Here is a 20,187-nt window from a genome sequence, read left to right on the forward strand (position 1 = left end):
AATTTCTTGACTTGTGTGATTTTCAAGGCTTGTTATATCCCACTTCTCATTCCATATGTGTAGAAGCTTCAAGCATCGTTTATAAGGCTTGGAATGGAGATTTCGGACAATGATTCTCATCGTAGACAAGCTTTTGTGCAACATGTCAATTCTCACAACATAAAGGCGTTTGGCTTTTGATTTTATGTTTTCCATAATCTTTTGTGATTCCCTCTTTGATATTTCAATTTTATTATTTTGTTTAGAGTTGTAATTTTAAGGTGTTGTAATCTGACTTTCCCAACAATGACTTGTTCAATTAAGTATCATCCTTGTCTAATAAATACATAGAAAGGGTACAAAACGTATTCATATTGAAACAATTTTAGTTGTTGGCTTGATTTAAATGAAGGATGAGTTGTCTTTCGGGCATTTTGGAAGGATTAGTTATTTATTTTAAATTAAAATGTAACAAATGTTAGCTTATAAATAGGTGGCTATGATGAAAGTATATTTTTAATGATTTATTGAGTATTGAAAAGCTGTTGAATTGTATTTTGATCTTATTTCTTTAAGAAAACTAAATTGGCTCAAGTTCATATGATTTTTGTGGCAGTGATGTTAGAATACTTTATCTGGACTGACATAATTAAGCGTTGCTTACTTAGTGTCATTATCATATTACGATAACTATATATTTATATCCATGGTATTATGATTGGGCCATAATGGGATGGACATAACATACTAATATGCTCGGGGCCCATGGACACACTCTCAACGTCTTTCGGCCAGCTCATTAGGCCAAGACATCTAACTCTCCCTCTCTTTATGTATTAAGGCCCACTAGGCCCATTTATGTTCATACAAAAGAGAGATACACCCTAGCATATGTTGGTGTGGTGTGTATGGTTTAGAGAGAAATTCAAGAGAGTAATGTTCATAGACACCCCTTGCTCCTCTTGTTATTTTTGGCTTCTTTTGGCAGGTAGTACGCAGCCATTAATCGCCCCATGAACGATGATGTTGGAGGTAATTTTCTAACTCAATTTCCATTAAAGACATGCCTCAATATTCTATGAGATTATATATATTGTGATTGATGTTGTAGAATATGATTGTTATTGTTTTCTACTCATCCCAACTCATAAGAGTTTGGGGTTGTCAAAATAGTTTTTTTTTTTAATATTTTGACTATTTTTCAGATTTTTGGGTTTTTTGTTGATTCTATCAATCCAAATTTCGAAATGCATAGTTTTATTTCAAATAAATGTTACACTGAGTTTGTAACATCATGAATGTGACTTGTGGGTGATATTTTTTATGATTATTGGTCACATATTTGGCCAATTCAATGAGTTTTTTCAAACTTTTTTGAGTTCAAAATGGTTTGGGATGATATCATTTTTTAAGCTTGTTTTAGCCAAATAATTGTTATGGTTCAATAGAAAATGAAATTTGGAGCAAAACCCCCAAAACAACGTCAAAAATAGAGTTCTAGGGGGTCAAAACTCAACTGGTGCGACTTCCGGGTCCGAAACGGGTCGGGTTGACATGTTTGGAGGCCACGGATGACCTGAGAGAAACGATGTGTCATTTTTGTGTAAAATATCATTTTCCTAGCGATAAAATGACATGTCGTTTTATACCAAAACTACATGTCATTTTCGTCAAACTACATGTCGTTTTATTTCGGTTTTGGGGTTATTATTATTATATCAAATTTTTTGGGACGATTTTTTGACTCCAATATTAATTTCTCAATTTTGGCATTGTTATCACAATATTTTATTAAATGCATGTTTTTATCCAAAAACAATTGTTGATGACGTGGCAAGAATTTTCGACACGTGGCAGAGATGCTGCTCGCCTATCGACCAGGGATACTTCCACATGCGGAGTTCAAGTTTTATGTAAGACCAGCCTGGTCGTATACTCCATTTATTTATGTATAAATTTGTATAGTTGTAATGATATCCGAGGATATCTCTTCATTATAACCTAAATATCCGTTTATTAAGGAAATATATGATTAATTAGCTCATGTAATCCTCCTTGAGCATATAAATATACAAGAAATAGCTCAAGGGGGGATGTTTTGATCTTTTTCCGAATTGTATTACTATTATCCATCGTTTGTATTGTTTCTCCTTCTAAGGTCTGTGAAACTCAGGAACCCTAGTTCTTTGATCACACCTTTGAAGCTCAACATTAATAATAGTATCAAGTGGACATAGGTCATTACCAATCACTGGGGTCGAACCACTATAATTCTTTGTGTTCTTTACTTTCCATTAGATTGTTTTCTCAAGCATCGTACTATTTTCCTGTCGTATATTTGACTCCGTGTCGTTGACCAAAACGAGGGTCAACATTCTGGTGCTTTCATTGAGAGCTTGTGAAAGAATCTAATGGCAAAAACTACCAAGAAGACCGGGCAGGCTGTTGCCGCTACATCATCCCAGCCTCCTCCCCCAAATGTGGCTGAAGATGAACCTCATTTGGAGTTTGATGAGGAGGAGTTAGATTCTAAGACCCTGAAGGCAACACTGGGGGTGTTGCAGGATGAGTTGGCCAATCTGAGGGCCAATCAAGAGAATGCTGCCGAGATAATGGTGTCGCAGCAAAGGGAGATAGCACGCCAGCGTCAGGAGCTGAGCGAGCGGCAGGCTGAGATAGACCATCGCCAGAGGGATGCCATGCCCGCCCTTGAAGCAGCCATCCAGCTGGCTAGGAATCAAGCTGCGCCAGCCTCCCAGCCAGATCAGCCACCAAACGGGCCACCTCAAAGGGGTCCCAATCCTAGTCCTCCACTCCAGCCAGTAAGCCTTCAGAGGCCGGAGCAGCCACCTATGGCTCAGGATGATGTCCCACCTAGGGATCCTGAGCAGCAGCCTCCGTCTCAAGCTGGTCTAGGCAATCCCCCGTGTCCGAGGTAGAATAGGGTTGGGCAATAACCCCGTAGCCCTAGACGCCCAGGGGATGAAGAGCTGCATCCACCGAGCAGGGAGTAGCGTCCTTCTGCCAACAGGAAGAACTCAGAGACAGGCTCTGCGGTCAGGGGCCCGCCACGGCATAACGATGCACGGGGACCCACCAACCAGCGCAGGCCTCCCCCTAACGCTCAGGAAATGCCAGCCCAAGGAGACAACAAAGGGAATAGTTTATCACACCATAGCCAGCCACAATTCAGAGATGGTCACGGCTACAATGAAGCTGACTCTGGCAGAGAAAATGCTAGTCAGAGGAACGAAGAGAGAGGTGGAGGCAGGAGCCCCCCACCTAGAGAAGACCGACTTGCAGGTCATAACGCTGGGGGGCAGCCCAGGCAGAATAACGTCTTTAGTCGGCTCGAAGCCAGCGAGCAGCGGTGAAGAGACGATGATTTGAGGGATGTACTTAACGACCGCCGAGAAAGGTACGATGAGTACATTCCCCCGGCACTATAGGCCCCAGCAATTCTAGAAGTTGTTCAGGCTCAAATCGATGCCCTGAACCAGGCTGTGCAACAGCTGGTCGGGGGGCGAACATCCCACATTGAGTACGATCGGAGGAGAGGCACCCTTTCGTACAGAGGATTGCTGTGGCAGAAACCCCCAGTAAGTTCAAGATGCCAACACTGCCAAATTTCGACGGGTATGGAGACCCAGTATCTCATGTCAACAAGTTTGAGATACAAATGGATATTCAGAAAGTCTCTGAAGACTCTCGCTGCAGGATCTTCCCAGCAACACTTTCTGATGCCGCCCAGGAGTGGTTCTTTAAGTTCCCTCCTGCAAGTATAGTCTCCTGGGAGATGTTCGTGAAGGAGTTTTACGGACAAATCTATGCGGGTCGTGTACACCCCACTAAGGCGAACCAACTGGTTGCGATACGCCAGAAAGAGGGGGAGCCATTGAAGGAATATGTTCAATGCTTCATGCGAGCTACATCTGGAGCCAAGACTGTGGGCGATGAAGGTAAGATGATGGCCCTAACTACTGGGGTTAAACACCATTCACCCCTTTGGAGTAGCCTCAGAAAGCATGGGGTTAAAAGTACCCAGGAGTTTTCAGATCGAGCTGATCGGTACATCAAGCTCGAGGATGTGATTGCCAACGAAGGGAAATCGCCAACAATAGACAAGGGGCCCAAGGAAGAACCCACCAAAGCTGCCAACGGGTCGAAGCCCAATGGCAACAGCAAAGGCAACAGGAATGGCAATGGTAAGAATGGTGGAAAGTGGGCGAGTAATGAACCCTCGACCTCTGAGAGTAAGCGCCCCAAAGGTAATCTGTATGAACCGAGATTCACCAACTACACTGCCCTTATTGAAAGCCGAGCCGAGGTCTACTAGGCGACCAGCTCAAGCGTGCCCTACAAACGACCTGCACCTATAAGGAAAGATATCTCCAAGAGAGATGCAACAAAGTTTTGTTATTTTCACAACGACTACGGGCATGACACTAATGAATGTAACCAGATGAAGGACAAAATTGAGTTCCTGATAAGACAGGGACATTTAAGAAGATATGTACGAGCCGCGGGAGGTTCTCAGCGAGAGGCTCAAGGTGGCAACGAGTTAGCGCCTGCACACCAACGCTCGCCACCTTTACAGCCAGCTCTTGTGGTAGGTACCCTACTCACCATCTGCGGAGGCCCACATCTTGTAGGAGATAGTGGAAAAGCAAGGGAATGATATGCTTGAACCCTGCGCCACGACCAAGACATCGAGATGATGAGTGTTGAGGATCGAGCACCAAAAAAGGCTCAAACAAAGGAGGAACTGATCGTCTTCTCTGATGACGACGCCCAACACGCACGATTCCCACACTCTGATCTGCTGGTCATGGACGTATAGATTGCAAACATGATGGTGAAAAGGGTGTTGATCGATACAGGAAGTTCGGTCAACATCCTATACAAGTCCTCGCTAGAAAGGATGAAGTTGTCCATAGAGGACCTAGAGCCATGCAACCAAACCATTTATGGTTTTTTTGGAGAAGGGCTCGCCCCAACAGGGTCGATTAGACTCCCAGTCATAGCAGGCACTACACCTGATAATAGGACATTACTCACTACTTTTATAGTAGTTGATTGTCCTTCGGCGTACAACGCTGTGATAGGGAGACCAATTTTGGTCGACCTGCGAGCCGTCACCTCTATATGGCACCTCACTATGAAATTCCCAATGGACTCAGGGATAGGATGCGTGTTGGGAAACCAGAGGGAGGCGAGGGAGTGCTACAATGCCTCGATCACCAAGGCGAAGAAAGGTGTATTGAGAGATGCCACCGGAAAGGAGTTGCAAATGGCAACTGATGTTCAGGCCCGCTTGGGTGATAATCTCACCAAATAGGGCGTTGCCCAAAGTGAGGATAGAAACTTAGATCCTCACTTTGGGGATTTTGAAGAAGAAGTAGGACCCATCGAGGACCTTGAAGAGGTCCAACTCGATGAGGAAAATCCGACCAGAGTTGTGAAAGTCGGTAAAAACTTAGAGACAACAACAAAACAAGCACTGGTGGAGTTCTTAAAGAAGAACCAGGAGGTCTTTGCCTGGTCGCACAAAGACATGGTCAGGATAGATCCTGCAGTTATCAGCCATGTCCTGAACATCGACAAAACTTTCCACCAGTGCAACAAAAAAGAAGGCGGCTCGACAAAGATAGATCAAAGGCCTTGAAAGAGGAAGTCGAGAAGCTGAAGGAGAATGGGTTCATAAGGGTGGCATTTTATCCATCGTGGGTCTCTAATCCCGTACTAGTGCCCAAGCCAAATGGCAAGTGGCGTACGTGCATGGATTTTACAGACCTAAATAAAGCCTGCCCCAAAGATTGTTTCCCACTCCCGAGGATCGACCAGCTGGTCGATGCCACTGTAATGCATGAGATCCTCTCATTCATGGATGCGTACTCCGGGTATAATCAAATTAATATGCATCCCCCTAATGAGGATCACACTAGCTTTCGAACTGATACAGGGCTCTACTGTTACAAGGTGATACCCTTCGGTTTGAAAAATGCTGGTGCAACTTACCAGAGACTCGTCAACCACATGTTCAAGGAGCTGATCGGCACAAACATGGAGGTTTACGTCGACGACATGCTGGTTAAGTCGAAGAAAGCAGAAGGGCATGTAAGGGATTTGCAAGAATGCTTCAACGTCCTGAATAAATATCGGATGAAGTTAAATCCCCTTAAATGTTCCCTTAGAGTAGGATCAGGGAAGTTCTTGGGATTTATAGTTAACTCAAGAGGAATTGAAGCCAATCCCAAGAAAATAAAAGCCCTGATCGAGATGAAATTGCCAGTAAAGATTAAAGATGCTCAAAGCCTGACCGGGAGGATTGTTGCTCTCAGTAGATTCATTTCGAAATCGACAGACAAGTGCGTCCCATTTTTCAATCTACTAAGAGACAATAAGAAATTTGAATGGACAGATGAGTGCGAACAGGCTTTTTAAGCACTAAAGACACATATGGTGCAACCACCCATCCTGTCAAAGCCGATCGATAAAGAAACTTTGTTCATCTACCTGGCAATCACGGATTACGCTGCTAGTGCAGTTCTAGAAAGAGAAGAAGAAGGGGTGCAGAAGGTTGTCTATTATGTAAGAAAAAGGCTGATTGGAGCAGAGTTGAGGTATCCCCCCCATCAAAAGGTTAGCCTATTGTTTAGTTTTGGCCTCTAGGAAGCTGCGGCCTTACTTCCAAGCTCATCCAATTACGGTCTTGACCGACCAGCCTCTTAGACAAGTTCTGCAAAAGCCAGAGGCTGCAGGTAGATTGCTAAAGTGGGCAGTCGAACTCGGGCAATTCGACATATCTTACTTGTCGCGAGCAACGATAAATGGACAAGCCTTGGCTGACTTCATCATGGAATTCACAGAGCTCACGGGTGGCGAGCAGACTAAAGAGCCCAACGAGCCTGAGTGTTAAATCCAAGCACCCTCGTGGAAATTGTTCACAGATGGTTCATCCAACGAATCCCACACAGGGGCAGGAGTGATATTGATAACACCGGAAGGGCATCGATTTCACTGTGCAATCAGATTTGACTTCACTGCTTCTAACAATGAGGCTGAATATGAAGCACTACTCGCTGGATTGCAGTTAGCCAAGGATATGAACATAAAAGTGCTTGACATCTATAGCGATTCTCAGTTGGTGGTGAATCAGGTCCTGGGAGAGTACCAAGCTCGAGGTTTAAAGATGGTTGCCTATCTGAACAAAATGAAGGATCTGTTAGCCCAGTTCGACAGATACAGTCTCCAGCAGGTACCTAACGATCAGAATTCCAACGCGGACGCTTTGGCAAATTGGCAAGTGCAAAGGATGCTGATACTCTGAACATAGTGCCAGTCGAGCGACTATCAGTACCAAGCATCCAAGCGGCAGAAACCACTCTGGTAATCCAAAAGACGGATACATGGATGGCATCATATGTAGAGTGTCTGTCAAGCGGCATGCTACCAGAAGACAGAAACAAAGACAGGACCCTTCAGCGGCAAGCTGCTAGGTATATCCTGGTCGATGAGATTCTGTATCGAAGGGGATACTCACTGCCACTCCTCAGATGTATTACAAAGGAGAAAGCTAAAGAGTTGATGAAAGAGGTGCACGAAGGTTTTTGCGGGTACCACACTGGGGGGCAAAGTCTGTCAATAAAGATCCTAAGGCAAGGATATTTCTGGCCAACCATGAATGAAGACTCAATGGAGTTCGTGCGGAGATGTGACAAGTGTCAGAGATTTTCCAAAATCTCATGAGTAGCCCCTAACGAGTTAAAGCAAATGCAGGGTCCATGGCCCTTCGCAGTTTAGGGAATATATCTAATCGGATCTTTGCCTACAGGAAAAGGTGGTGTAAAGTATGCAGTGATTGCTGTTGACTACTTCACCAAATAGGCCGAGGCTGAGCCACTCACAACCATAACGACCAAGAAAGTGCTTGACTGCGTAGTCAAGAACATCATTTGTCACTATGGATTACCAAGGAAGATAGTCTCGGATAACGACACCCAATTTGACAGTATTTATTCATGGACTTCTGCAAACGGCATCGTATTATCAAAAGCTTTTCTTCAGTTACTCATCCCCAAGCGAATGGGTAGGTCGAAGCAGTTAACAAATGTTGAAGGATACCCTAAAGAAAAGACTTGAGGAAGCTAAGGGAGTGTGGCGGGAACAATTGCCTGAAGTGCTCTGGTCGTACAGAACTTCCCACCGAACAACAACAGATCATACCCCATTTTCCTTAGCATACGGGTATGAGCTATGTTGCCTGTCGAGTTGGATCCACCCTCGCACCACAGATTAACATACGACCAAGACTCTAATAGCCAGCTATTGATGGAATCCCTGGACTCAATTGATGAGAAGCGTGAACAAGCCCAGCTCCGAGTAGCTGCGTACCAGCAAAAGGTCGCTCGGTATTTCAACTCTAAAGTGCGAGAAAGAAAATTCAATGTTGGAGATCTTGTACTTTGAAGAGTTTTTCTAAACACCTGCGACCAAGCTGCTGGAGTACTCGGGCCTAATTGGGAAGGGCCATACCAGATTGATGAGGTCCTTCACCCAGGCACCTATAAACTTGCATGCTTAAATGGAGATCTTGTTCCTCGCTATTGGAATGGAGAACACCTGCGCAAGTATTACCAATGAACAATTCTTCTTAAAGAATTGTCTTGTATTAATTCTACTTTTTACAAGTTTTGAAAAAGGGTTGGTCATTTTATGTGCCTGATCGCTTATAAGTGTAAGATCTTATTGATCACTCGTACATACATGTTTAGTCCATTTATTACGAGAAATAAAAGGGACTGTGCACAGCCAGTCATTTCTTGCCAATTATTGTATTCATTACAAGTATTTGCTCATTACGTGTGTTGTTTTGCTGTATTATAATTCTAATCATATTGCTACGAGCAGTAATGTTCGAACAGGTTCTGGTCAAGGCAAGTGACCAAGGACCTAAAGCTCCTCGATCACTTGGGGGGAATATAAGGTACAAGTAAGCAAAGCATATCGTTAAAAGGTATGTAAAAACATGAGCAAAATAAGTGAAAGCCTGCTAGGGGTACTTAGAGTATTTTTCAAAATATTGTTATTTTGTTAAATCAAACCAAAGTACTATGCTAAGTTCGGTCATGCGAACAGATGTTATTATAATATGCAAATATATATTATAATATCAAAATGTATCCTTTTACACCACGAGCAGTCGTTGCTCGGATGTAATTGTTCAAATAAAAGTAAAAGCTGCCCATGCAGTAATAAAAATATATTGTCTTTACATCACGACCCGTAGGTCGTGCAGTTAAAAAGATAAGATATAAACAGAAAAAGATCAAGGAGCCGGAGGATCTTGAGGAGCCAGAGGATCTTGAGGAGGGCCCTGATTGACGACGTCTGCAACCTCATTGTCTGCCCCGTCCATCCCAATGGTCAGCGAGATCTCAGGGTAAGCAGGAATCCTTGCTCTTTCTTCCTCTGCCAGTCGAGCAGCACAGCGAGCGAGCTTGGCGTCTCTTGCATTCTCAGGAAGGTAATTGAAGTTGGCACCTTGGTTGTGCTTCGAGAAATCGTAGAAGCATCGGAGAGTGGCATTCTTATACCTTTCCAAGTTGCTAGCATTGGCTTTCTCAAGCTCTTCAATCAGGCCCTCCAGGGTTGTATTCTCCTATCTGCTCCCAGCCAAGTCCTCCTCGAGCTGTTTAGTCGCGCGGTAGTTAACGAGGTTAGGCTCCTTGAATTGGTCCCTTTGATCGATGGCTTTGTCTAGAGACTTTTGTTTCTCCTTCAACTCCTCAGCCAATTTATTCTTCTCCTCGAGCACCACTGCAAGCTATTCGACATAATTCTCTGCGGCAGCTTTGAGTTCATCAGCATGCCATTGCTCCAAAGATTTGGCTTGCTCAGTAACAGCACCCGAGCGGAGATGGCCGGCAGTAAGGGTCAGCATTGCCTGCGGTCAGAGTAGAAGTTAGACTAACTGTAGAGCATAGAAGGGTTGTCTCCGCAGAAAAAAATGACTTACACTGGTAAACTCGTTCAAGGCACGGTTTAAGATCAGGTCGGCGTCCATCGCCTCGGTCGTGGCCATCGGCTCTCAGCAGCGGTCGTGCTTTACAATTTTCGCGACCCTATCCTTGATCGATTTGAAAGCGCGACTAGTTATGTCACCCCCAGTCGAAGCAAGACCGGCCTACTGAGTCTGGTCGGTTGGGGCCGCTGGAGAAGGAGTCGATCCGGCTTGAGCAAGGGGACTCTGCTACTCGCGAGGAGAGGGTGGAGTTGCATTAGTTGAGGGCCCATCCTCTGTGGGGCCTGCATTGCGAGGCTTCTTAGCCTGAGGCGCTTTGCTGCTTTCCCCAGGGTGCCTCTTGCTTGCCTTCTTTTTACTTGGGGGAGCCACGAGAGTCTCGAGAGTGCTGTAAATGTCGAACACATTCACGGAGTCCATGTCTGGAAAAGAAGCAAAATGTCGAACAATGAGATAGCATAAATGACTAAGTATATTACATCAGGAAAATAAATAAAGAAAGATTGCAAAGTCAAATACCCGAGCTATTATTACTGGTCGCTATACTATAGACTCTACTAGTCTTATACTCACTCTCTGACATGAAGAAGTCTGGACATAAATTTAGAGCATATATAAAATTGCCATCCCCGTTGAATAGGTGACAAGGAATTGGCAAGCTATCTAAAAGCGAAATAACTGTACCATTTTTGTCTGAAGACTCGTCCAAGTGTTCAACAGGCTCGGTGGCCTTCTTTTTCCCCTTCCCCAAGGGGGCAGAGGGCCTCTCTGCTGGAGGTGTGCCAGTAGGTTCCTTGATCATGACCTCGGTTGGTCTCCTTCATGGAGGCGACACTGGTGGTTGCTGCTCGGGTTCCTCCTCGGCAGTGGCACTCCCTGCTGTTGACTCCCTCACGTCCTGATGAGTGGCCAAGAGGCCAACCAACCTAAGATTAGCCTCTGTGACCAGATGTTTGACGCTTTTTTCTACGTCAGTCATGCTGGCCAAGAGGGTTGATCTCAACTCCATGTCTGGAGTTGGGTCTGGTCGCAACCATGGGCCTGAAAGGCATTAAAAATTTAAGAGAAAGTGGAGGAGCACACTAAATAAAGAGTAACAGCCAGTGATACAAATTTTTTACGTCCTTGAGCAAAGGCTAGGTTGTCCGCGATCATGTCGGTCGTGAGGAAGTAATCCTGGTAGTACCTCCCCACATTTGATATATGGGTGGTGTCAGTCAGGAAGGTGCGCCCAGTTTCTTGATGACAGAAGTGAAAAAACCTCATGCCTTCTTGGTTGGGGTTCGACTTGAGATCAAACAAGTAGTTAACCTCGTGAGGAGTTGGCACGGGCCATTTTTTGTGGCTGTACAGGATATAGAGTGCTGCGAGCATTCTATATCCATTTGGAGTTATTTGAAAGGGGGTAACTCTGAAATAGTTGGCCACCCCTTGGAAAAATGAATGAAGAGGCAAGGTAGCCCCTGCCTCGAGGTGGAACCTCGACCAGGCGCTGAAGGTGCCTCCAGGCAGGTTCACCCGTTGGTCTTGGTTAGGTCGGACTAAGGCACCCTTGTGAGACCATACTTCCTGATGTAGTTGGCGATCATCCTGATCATCACTTGGCTTTCAGGAACCAAATACCACTCAGCATCTAGCTAAATGGCATGTCAGGGTTGAGAGTGTCTTTGGATGTTAGGGTCAGGAATATTTTCTCTTCAACCACTGGTCGAGGGAGTTTCAGCCCAAGGAGTAGGCTGATGTGAAGGAGTGGGGGTTTTCTTTTTCTGGGCTTTGGTTTTAGCACGAGCCATATTTTGAGTAAGGACAGGTGGAGTGTTTGGAGTGACACGAGAAAATGGAATGTCAGGTATCAGTGAAGGTGGTTGCTCCTCGTCGTCAAGCTGTTGAGCCAATAAGTCGTCATCGATAGGTCTTTCTCCCCCCCACGGATCTTGCATGTCAGCTGCGAACAGAGAAAGGAGGAGATAAGACGCACAGCCTGAGAGCTTATGTTGAAAGTTGGAATAACGTTGCTCGCGTCTACGACCAGCAACATTCTAACAGAAACACTAAGTTCTACGCGAGCAATTTGAAAAAAAGATTGAAAAGCGGAAATAAAAAGTTTTTTGGAAAAAAAAGCTTTTTCGACTCTGAAGGGGCGGGAAAAACCCAAATTTTCAACTAGCCTAAAAATCGAATTTTTACTTCGATTTTACGCCCTAAACTTACGATCTTGACTATCAAACTGGCTCTTAACTCCTACAGAGCAAAACTACACTACCCTATCAAGCATCAATCAGTATACACACAATCTTCATGCATTTCTACCCAAGAACACTAAAAATTTCAGAACTCAAAGCAAGCGTATAGCAGAATGCATGGCATGTCAAAGAGCTTGAAAGTTGAAGAAATTTACCTAGATGAAGGTCGAAGGTTCTGAAATGAAGCAACTTTGGACGTGCGGACAGAGGATCTTCATAACAAAGCGACAGAGGATCTTCGAAGTTTTTGAACTCTGAGATGAAGTTCTTGAGGGTTCTTGGCAAGAAAATGGTGAGTAAAAAGTGAAAAAGTAAATTTGGGGATTATTTATAATGGCTGAGATATGATAAAAAGGGGTAATCATGAGTTACCTTTTTCAAGGCATGGGAGAGTGTCATAGGATTACTTGGAAACTGAAAAGGCGTGATTGGACATGATTAGGTCACCTTTTTCGAGGACGCACGAGTGGCTTTGACAGATTTCATGGGGTATACGAAAGGTTAGTTTCCTAAGTTTACTTATTGCTGGTCGCAATAAATAAACTTGGGGGCAAATGTTTATCCAAAAAACAGCTGTTGATGACGTGGCAAGAATTTTTGACACGTGGAGAGATGCTGCTTGCCTATCGACCAGGGATACTTTCACATGCAAATTTCAAGTTTTATATACGACCAGCCTAGTTGTATACTCCATTTATTTATGTATAAATTTGTATAGTTGTAATGATATCCGAGGATATCTCTTCATTATAACCTGAATATCCGTTTATTAAGGAAAGATATGATTAATTGGCTCATGTAACCCTCCTTGAGCCTATAAATATACAAGAAATAGCTCAACGAGGGATCTTTTGATCTTTTCCAAATTGTATTACTATTATCCATCGTTTGTATTGTTTCTCCTTCTAAGGTCTGTGAAACTCAAGAACCCTAGTTCTTTGATCACACCTTTGAAGCTCAACATTAATAATAGTATCAAGTGGATGTAGGTCATTACCAATCACTGGGGCTGAACCACTATAATTCTTTGTGTTCTTTACTTTCCATTAGATTGTTTTCTCAAGCATCGTACTATTTTCCTGTCGTATATTTGACTCCGTGTCGTTGACCAAAATGAGGGTCAACAACATGGCTTATAATATGTTTGTTTATGATTAATCATGTGAATATACTATGATCTAATGTTTAATTTTTTTAAAAACTTTTTTTTATTGATTCACACAATTATTTTCATAATCTTACAAGCATGCATGTTCTCACGATTATTAATTAAATTTCTAATTGTGTATATGAAATATTTATAATTTTAATATTATAACTTTTGTAAAAATAATATTTCATATTCGTAGAGATTGAAAATTGTGAGGTTGTAACAAATTTGGATGCTTATGTACTCACCTATCGTGAGTCTAAGCTAGCAAATTTTGGAATCTTATTGATTATTTTAATCTCATACAAGGTCAATCTTGATTTATACTTTCCATAATTTTGTTATATGTGTCATTTGTCATTTTGTGAATCATTATTTTTTGGGCATATAGTATGGATAATTTGTGACAAATTATTGATTGTTGTTGAAGCATTAATTATGTTGATTATTACTAAATGCTTTAAATTTATTTTGGTAATAAATTTTGTTAGATTGATAATATGCGTATTTGACCTCATTTGATGATTATGAGATTAAAATTATACATTGAATGTGTTATGCTTACCTATCGTAAGCTTTCGCATGTCAATTATTGAACATTGTGATTCATTATTATTACTTTCTATCGTGTCAATCACAAAAATACTAAGATCCATACAAAAAATTTATTCCTCCTGTTGATGATTTTATTGTTGGGTAGGATGCTTAGATGGTGAAAGAAACACATTAGATGTCAAAAATTGCACAATTTTTCTATCATGTCGGTAGTAGATTGATGCAATTGGTTGTGACACTTGACCTTTTGGTGTGGTTGTCTTTACTTGCGTAGGAGTTATATGGTTTGTTAGAATGACTCTAGCATGATATGATTGTTTCTACTGATAGATCATTGAGAGAGCTAAGGAAACGAGCACGTAGCATAATCTTTGTTCTTACATGCTTATTGCTATTGCTCTTGGATATTTCTTTTAGCTTCAAGCAATCCTAAATTCTCTACCATTTTGATTATCGGACGGGACAATAATTCATATGTTTTTGACATATCGATCTCTCATTAGAAAAATGGACTAGGCCTTAGAATTGATTAACCTTGATGTCATAGTTGATTTTTTAAAAGATGCCAAGTTACTCCTTAATCAGTGGGAGTATTGAGATGGGTGTCAATTGACTATATTGAGATGTATATGTGTCGATCAATCCTACTATGATTGATTTTATGAAGATGAGATTGCTTAGGCAGTTCTTGAGGTATTTGAAGTGAAATTCCTATATTTTACAATAATGATGAGTTCATAAGACTAGTATTTTGATTTTATGCTTTGAAATAGTTTCAGTGGAACTAATGAATCATTTGTTATGATATTTCTTATAATTGAGGCTCAAGATATGACATAGATCGTAAGTGGACAAATTTTGGATGAATATGACAATAGATGTGTGATGGTCATTATCTATTTTTGAGGTAACAAACGTGTTAATTGTGGATGTCTGTAAACACTATGAATTTGTATTTAATGGGATAATGCATGTGTACTCAATATCATATCATTGTTGCTACTAACTTTTGAGGATAGTTAAGCTATGCCATTTGTGATATATTGATTTATTAAAGACTAAAGGGATAGAAAGTTTCCACATAGTGACATTGTCGTTTTAGTCACAACTTTGGAGGAAAGGTAGAAAAGATTAGAGAGCATTAGGTGTTGACTTATTCAAGGTTGGTACACATGTTCATTATGAGATGACCACCAATGGCTGTCAAAGTTAGTGATAATGGATTTGCTACTCGTTTGTCTGTAAAGATTGATCTATAATACCATGTATAAGTTTTGAGAGAGATGCAAAATATGATTATTACTTTTGATGAGATCTCTTTAGCATGGCTATCTTGGGCACAGTCTTCTCAAAGTTTTGAGTCATTAAGGTTTAAAAAGGCTTTTGTGTCTTAGAAAGCTTCAAAATAGAAAATACCTAAAGCAATTAATCCAAACATGCATAATGATATGCAATCACTTCTTATATGTATTGTTTGACGAAGTGACAAGTACAAAATGAGATATATATATAGTCTCAATTGTTGTACTACATGCATGTTGTTTTAATGGTTGTTATTATATTTGAATATCTCCCGGGCCAAATTATGTGTAATATATGTATCCTATTGGATAACGAAGATTAGTATGGTGTTTGTTAATTATATTGGTCCAAGTGGGAGAGACATTGCAATATTGTATGGACCAATATAATCATAAACATAATTCCATATTCACAACCATGTTAGGTGTATTGAAGAGAAAATATGGGTCAAGTTCTCAAAAGGGATTTAGATTAAGTCATTCATTCCTAATAGCCTCATATAGGTTATGATTGAATATTGTTTAATTTTTATGACTATTTCGGGAGTTTTAGAATTATGAGGCAACATAGGACCTTGTGTTTGGAAATCTTAAAGTTTAATCGTGTAAGAGAAAATGATTACTTCAAAGATTACTTTTGAGAGTGTTAAGTTTTATACATCTATCTCTTCTAGCCACCATTGATAACAATTAAATAAAGTTGTCCAAGTTGGAGTTTTATGCTGGTGTTAGTGAGGGTTCAAAAGATTCTACAATTGTTATTTATTTTAGCTACTCCTGTTACTATTGTTGACCCTTAGCCAGAATATGATAAGAAACTTCATATAAAGGATCAAAACAGTTTTACAGAGTTGCAATTCTAAGCATGAAATAAGGTTGATGTCATATACCTCTAAATTGTTAATCGAGAGTCATTAGTAGTTCTTAATCCTTATTGGTCAGATGATATAATAATATCACGATTTCCAAGCTATGTTCAAGCATGAAAGTTTAGGCTTAATTACATGGTAATTGAGATTTGTATTATGATGGAAGTTCATGTTAAGAACATACTATTTGATAATCAAATTAAGGTGAATTTAAGACCATGGCTAGTCACTATTCTAATAGAAGAGACTTGTTCATTTTGCACTATTATTTAAGGATGACTTGGAAATCAATGCATAAGGATGTAAGAACCAAATTCTTATTTAAGAATATCACATGACTCAATTAAGCCTTGAGATGGTGGCTGACAAATGAGACACCCGAGCTCAATGGATTGAATCCATTGTATGGAAATGCATCAAGACAGTGACTATTAAATTCTCAATAGGGTAAATTCGAAACATTAACGTTAGTCAATATTGTGTGATAGATCAGTGGGAGTAATGATACTGATCTATTCAAGAGACAAATAAATCCTTATTAGATAATCTCTACCAAATGAAGAATCCTTAAGAAACCTCTCATGATCTAAGTATTTAGATTCTTCATGATGATATCAACGGTAGGCTGAATTGTCTCATAGTTTGCGTTGACTAACTTTTTGTTGGGATTAATGTTTCGATTTCATTGAAAATCTTGGAATAGTCTAAAATGTGTTGCATTATAAAAGGCCTAAAGTCCACGCGTATTGATGATGATGAGAGATCAAATTTGAGATTGTCCCATATATTCTTATTAAAGATAGCCCCGTGTTTACTCAAGTACACGCACCCCTTGGGATATTTTGTTGCGGGCGTGCTGGATTAGTACTTGAGTTACCATCCTTATGGTACCAAGGATGTATTGACATACAATAATTGGTTTTTTTTTGTGATACCGATTAGACAAGTTGCATGGATGATAAAGTCCATTAGTAAGCATTCATGATGGTAGGAGGAGCTATTTTGTGTTTAAGTGTCAAATCAAATGAACACCTACAAATTCCTCTATCATACATACATGTATATTGGTAAGAGAAGTTGCTTTGTGATCAGGTGTTGTATGGACACTTACAACATCCTCATTCATAGAGGTAGAGTGAGTGGCGTGTTATGAGGACATTGATTATATAGTGTAACTGTGATATTTCGTTTCAGGATTAAGAGTTGCTGACTCTATTATGAATTTACTGAACGTATGTGATAAATGTCGCATAATATCTTTCTCTCGGAACTTGAGAAGTCTTGTTACTCAGATAGTATTGATGACGTTCCATTTATGATGAGAAAGTAGTAGAGTCCTCTATTAGTATTATGACATGCACTTATAGATTACATGTCAATGACTACACTGACAAGACTTACCTAAACGTGTTTACTAAGAAGACATTTCTTAGTTGGATTGTTCGATACTCGAGATGTATTTTGTCAGTGGGAGTTACTTTTCGTCTAATGATGGATATATTAATGATTGTTATTTTTTGTTGAATATATGCATACTTTGGATCACTCTTTGATATTGTGTATGAACATTTGTTGATGCGAGCTTATGGCTTAGTCTCATCGTGTTTCGAGTGGATCCATGTTGAAAGTTATCGCCATGCTTTACAAATCTCCAACATCTAGTTATGTGTTATATTTATATCCTATCGATGTAATATGATGCATTACTAATTTTTACTCTTTTGCATTCATTGAGATTCTTGCATATAGACACTATTGTTCAGTGAGCACTTGTTTGTGTAATTATGTAGTCCAAATGAGAGAATGTTAGAATACTTTATCTGGACTGACATAATTAAGCGTTGCTTACTCAGTGTCATTATCATATTACGATAATTGTATATTTATATGCATGGTATTATGATCGGGCCATAATGGGATGGACATAACATGCTAATTGGGCCAAGACATCTAACTCTCCCTGTCTTTATGTATCAAGGCCCACTAGGCCCATTTATGTTCATACAAAAGAGAGATACACCCTAACATATGTTGGTGTGGTGTGTATGGTTTAGAGAGAAATTCAAGAGAGTAGTGTTCATAGACACCCCTTGCTCCTCTTGTTATTTTCGGCTTCTTTGGGCAGGTAGTATGCAGCCATTAATCGCCCCATGAACGATGATGTTGGAGGTAATTTTCTAACTCAATTTCCATTAAAGACATGCCTTAATATTCTATGAGAATATATATATATATATATTGTGATTGATGTTGTAGAATATGATTGTTATTGTTTTCTACTCATCCTTCTTTAATAAGTTTAACAAGTGAAAAAAAGATTTATAAAAGTGACTTGTAGACTTAGTGTTGTGAGAGAGTGAGATTACACCACCACAATATTAAGATTCTACACACAAATGTCCTTGACAGAGACAAATAAAAGATTGAGTTAGAGGATGCATACACTAGTTTTTATACCAAACTTTTTAGATCTTCAAATCCTTGCTATAACACCACTTTGAACTTCTTCTTCTTCAATAAAACACAACCAATGCTTATACATGAGGAGCATCGCTGTCCAAATTCTCTATTTCCTAGCCTTTAACGGATGCTTGGAGCCTTTCTAAGAGGAAATGAGAATTGAGATTGAAAAAGCCTTTAAATTCACAAAGACAAACACTTTCTTTATGAATTTCTTGGAGAAGGCTTAAGATCTTGAAAACTAGAGAGAGAGAGAGACATTAGAGAGAGATTTGAGAGAGTGATCAAGTTTATCAAAACTCTATGAGAACCTTTTATAGTGTAGGCACAGTCTTAGGTCTAACCAATAGGATTAGAGACTCAAAAGATATCATTTGGAGCTTAGCACACCTTACCAGGCGATGCGTCGCCCACCATTGCCTGCTGGGCATCGCCTAAATCCTAGGGTTTCAAGCAGCGATGCAACGTCACTCCCACAGGTCAAAACTCTCAAAATTGACCTTAAACACCTCCATATTCTCCCAAATTTTTTGAGCATCCTTAGATACTTCATTGTATCACTTTGGATCAAAAAACACAATTTTTTAATGCCTACAATAGAAACTCAAATTTTACATCTTCACTACGTGAAATTATTAAGTGTTTTACACCTAGCTTCTGTAACAACACTTAGTCTTTGTATTTTAACGAATCATAACACTAGGTCAATCTTTTAGGAGGCACTACGTAAATGTTAGTAGTACTTAATTCTTGGATCCCTTAATTTTATGTCATCATATTATTTTCAAACACATTATGTTGTGTTCTTCATAAAATTGTCGTCAATAAAATCTTGGGTCAACATTTTGGTACTTTCATTGAGAGTTTTACCCAAGAAACTATTTTATTTACATCTACTTCTCAACCCATATTATGAATGGCTCCTAAGAAAACTTTTGGAAACAGCAATGATGATAACATCGATGATGAAACCCATAACTGAGAAAAGTAATTACCTTACCTAGTGATAGAGATGACGATTAACAACTGTTGGAGGTGGACCAAATGGAAATGAAGCCACAGATCTCATACAAGATGAGATCAACTGGATTTGTAAAGAGTAGGTCGACAATGCGATTTAGAGCTACACCATATAGAAGTTCAAGAACGCCAGAGAAAGATGAGTCTTAATGAAATGACCGAAAAATACAAAAATCAAAATAATGCATAAAATAAAAATTTGTATTTAACAAAATGTCTTAAAAATCCATATATATATATTACAGAAGTATGAGAGTACTTAAAAGTATTTATGGATATAATCATTTAAATAGTGAGAGCGAGCCATTTAATTAATAAAAGCTTTTCCAAGAGCAACCAACATTCCACGACCGAGGTGAATCAGAAAGTGAAAACTAACATCGGCGTGCGATTTTCTCTTTGGTTCTCTCCATGGTGAGACGCAAGAAAGTGAATCAGAAGCCTGATGTTCGTTCTTCTGTGATTGAATCCCCTTCGACCAAGCTCTCTAATGAGGAGGGATTGACTGGTGTTGAGGATGAGCCACCGGTTATTATGGAGGAGATCTTCAATGATTCAATGTCGGATTTTCCTGAGGTTGGGGAAA

This window comes from Humulus lupulus, chromosome 9 (genome assembly GCF_963169125.1).
Source record: "Humulus lupulus chromosome 9, drHumLupu1.1, whole genome shotgun sequence".
Lineage (NCBI taxonomy): Eukaryota > Viridiplantae > Streptophyta > Magnoliopsida > Rosales > Cannabaceae > Humulus > Humulus lupulus.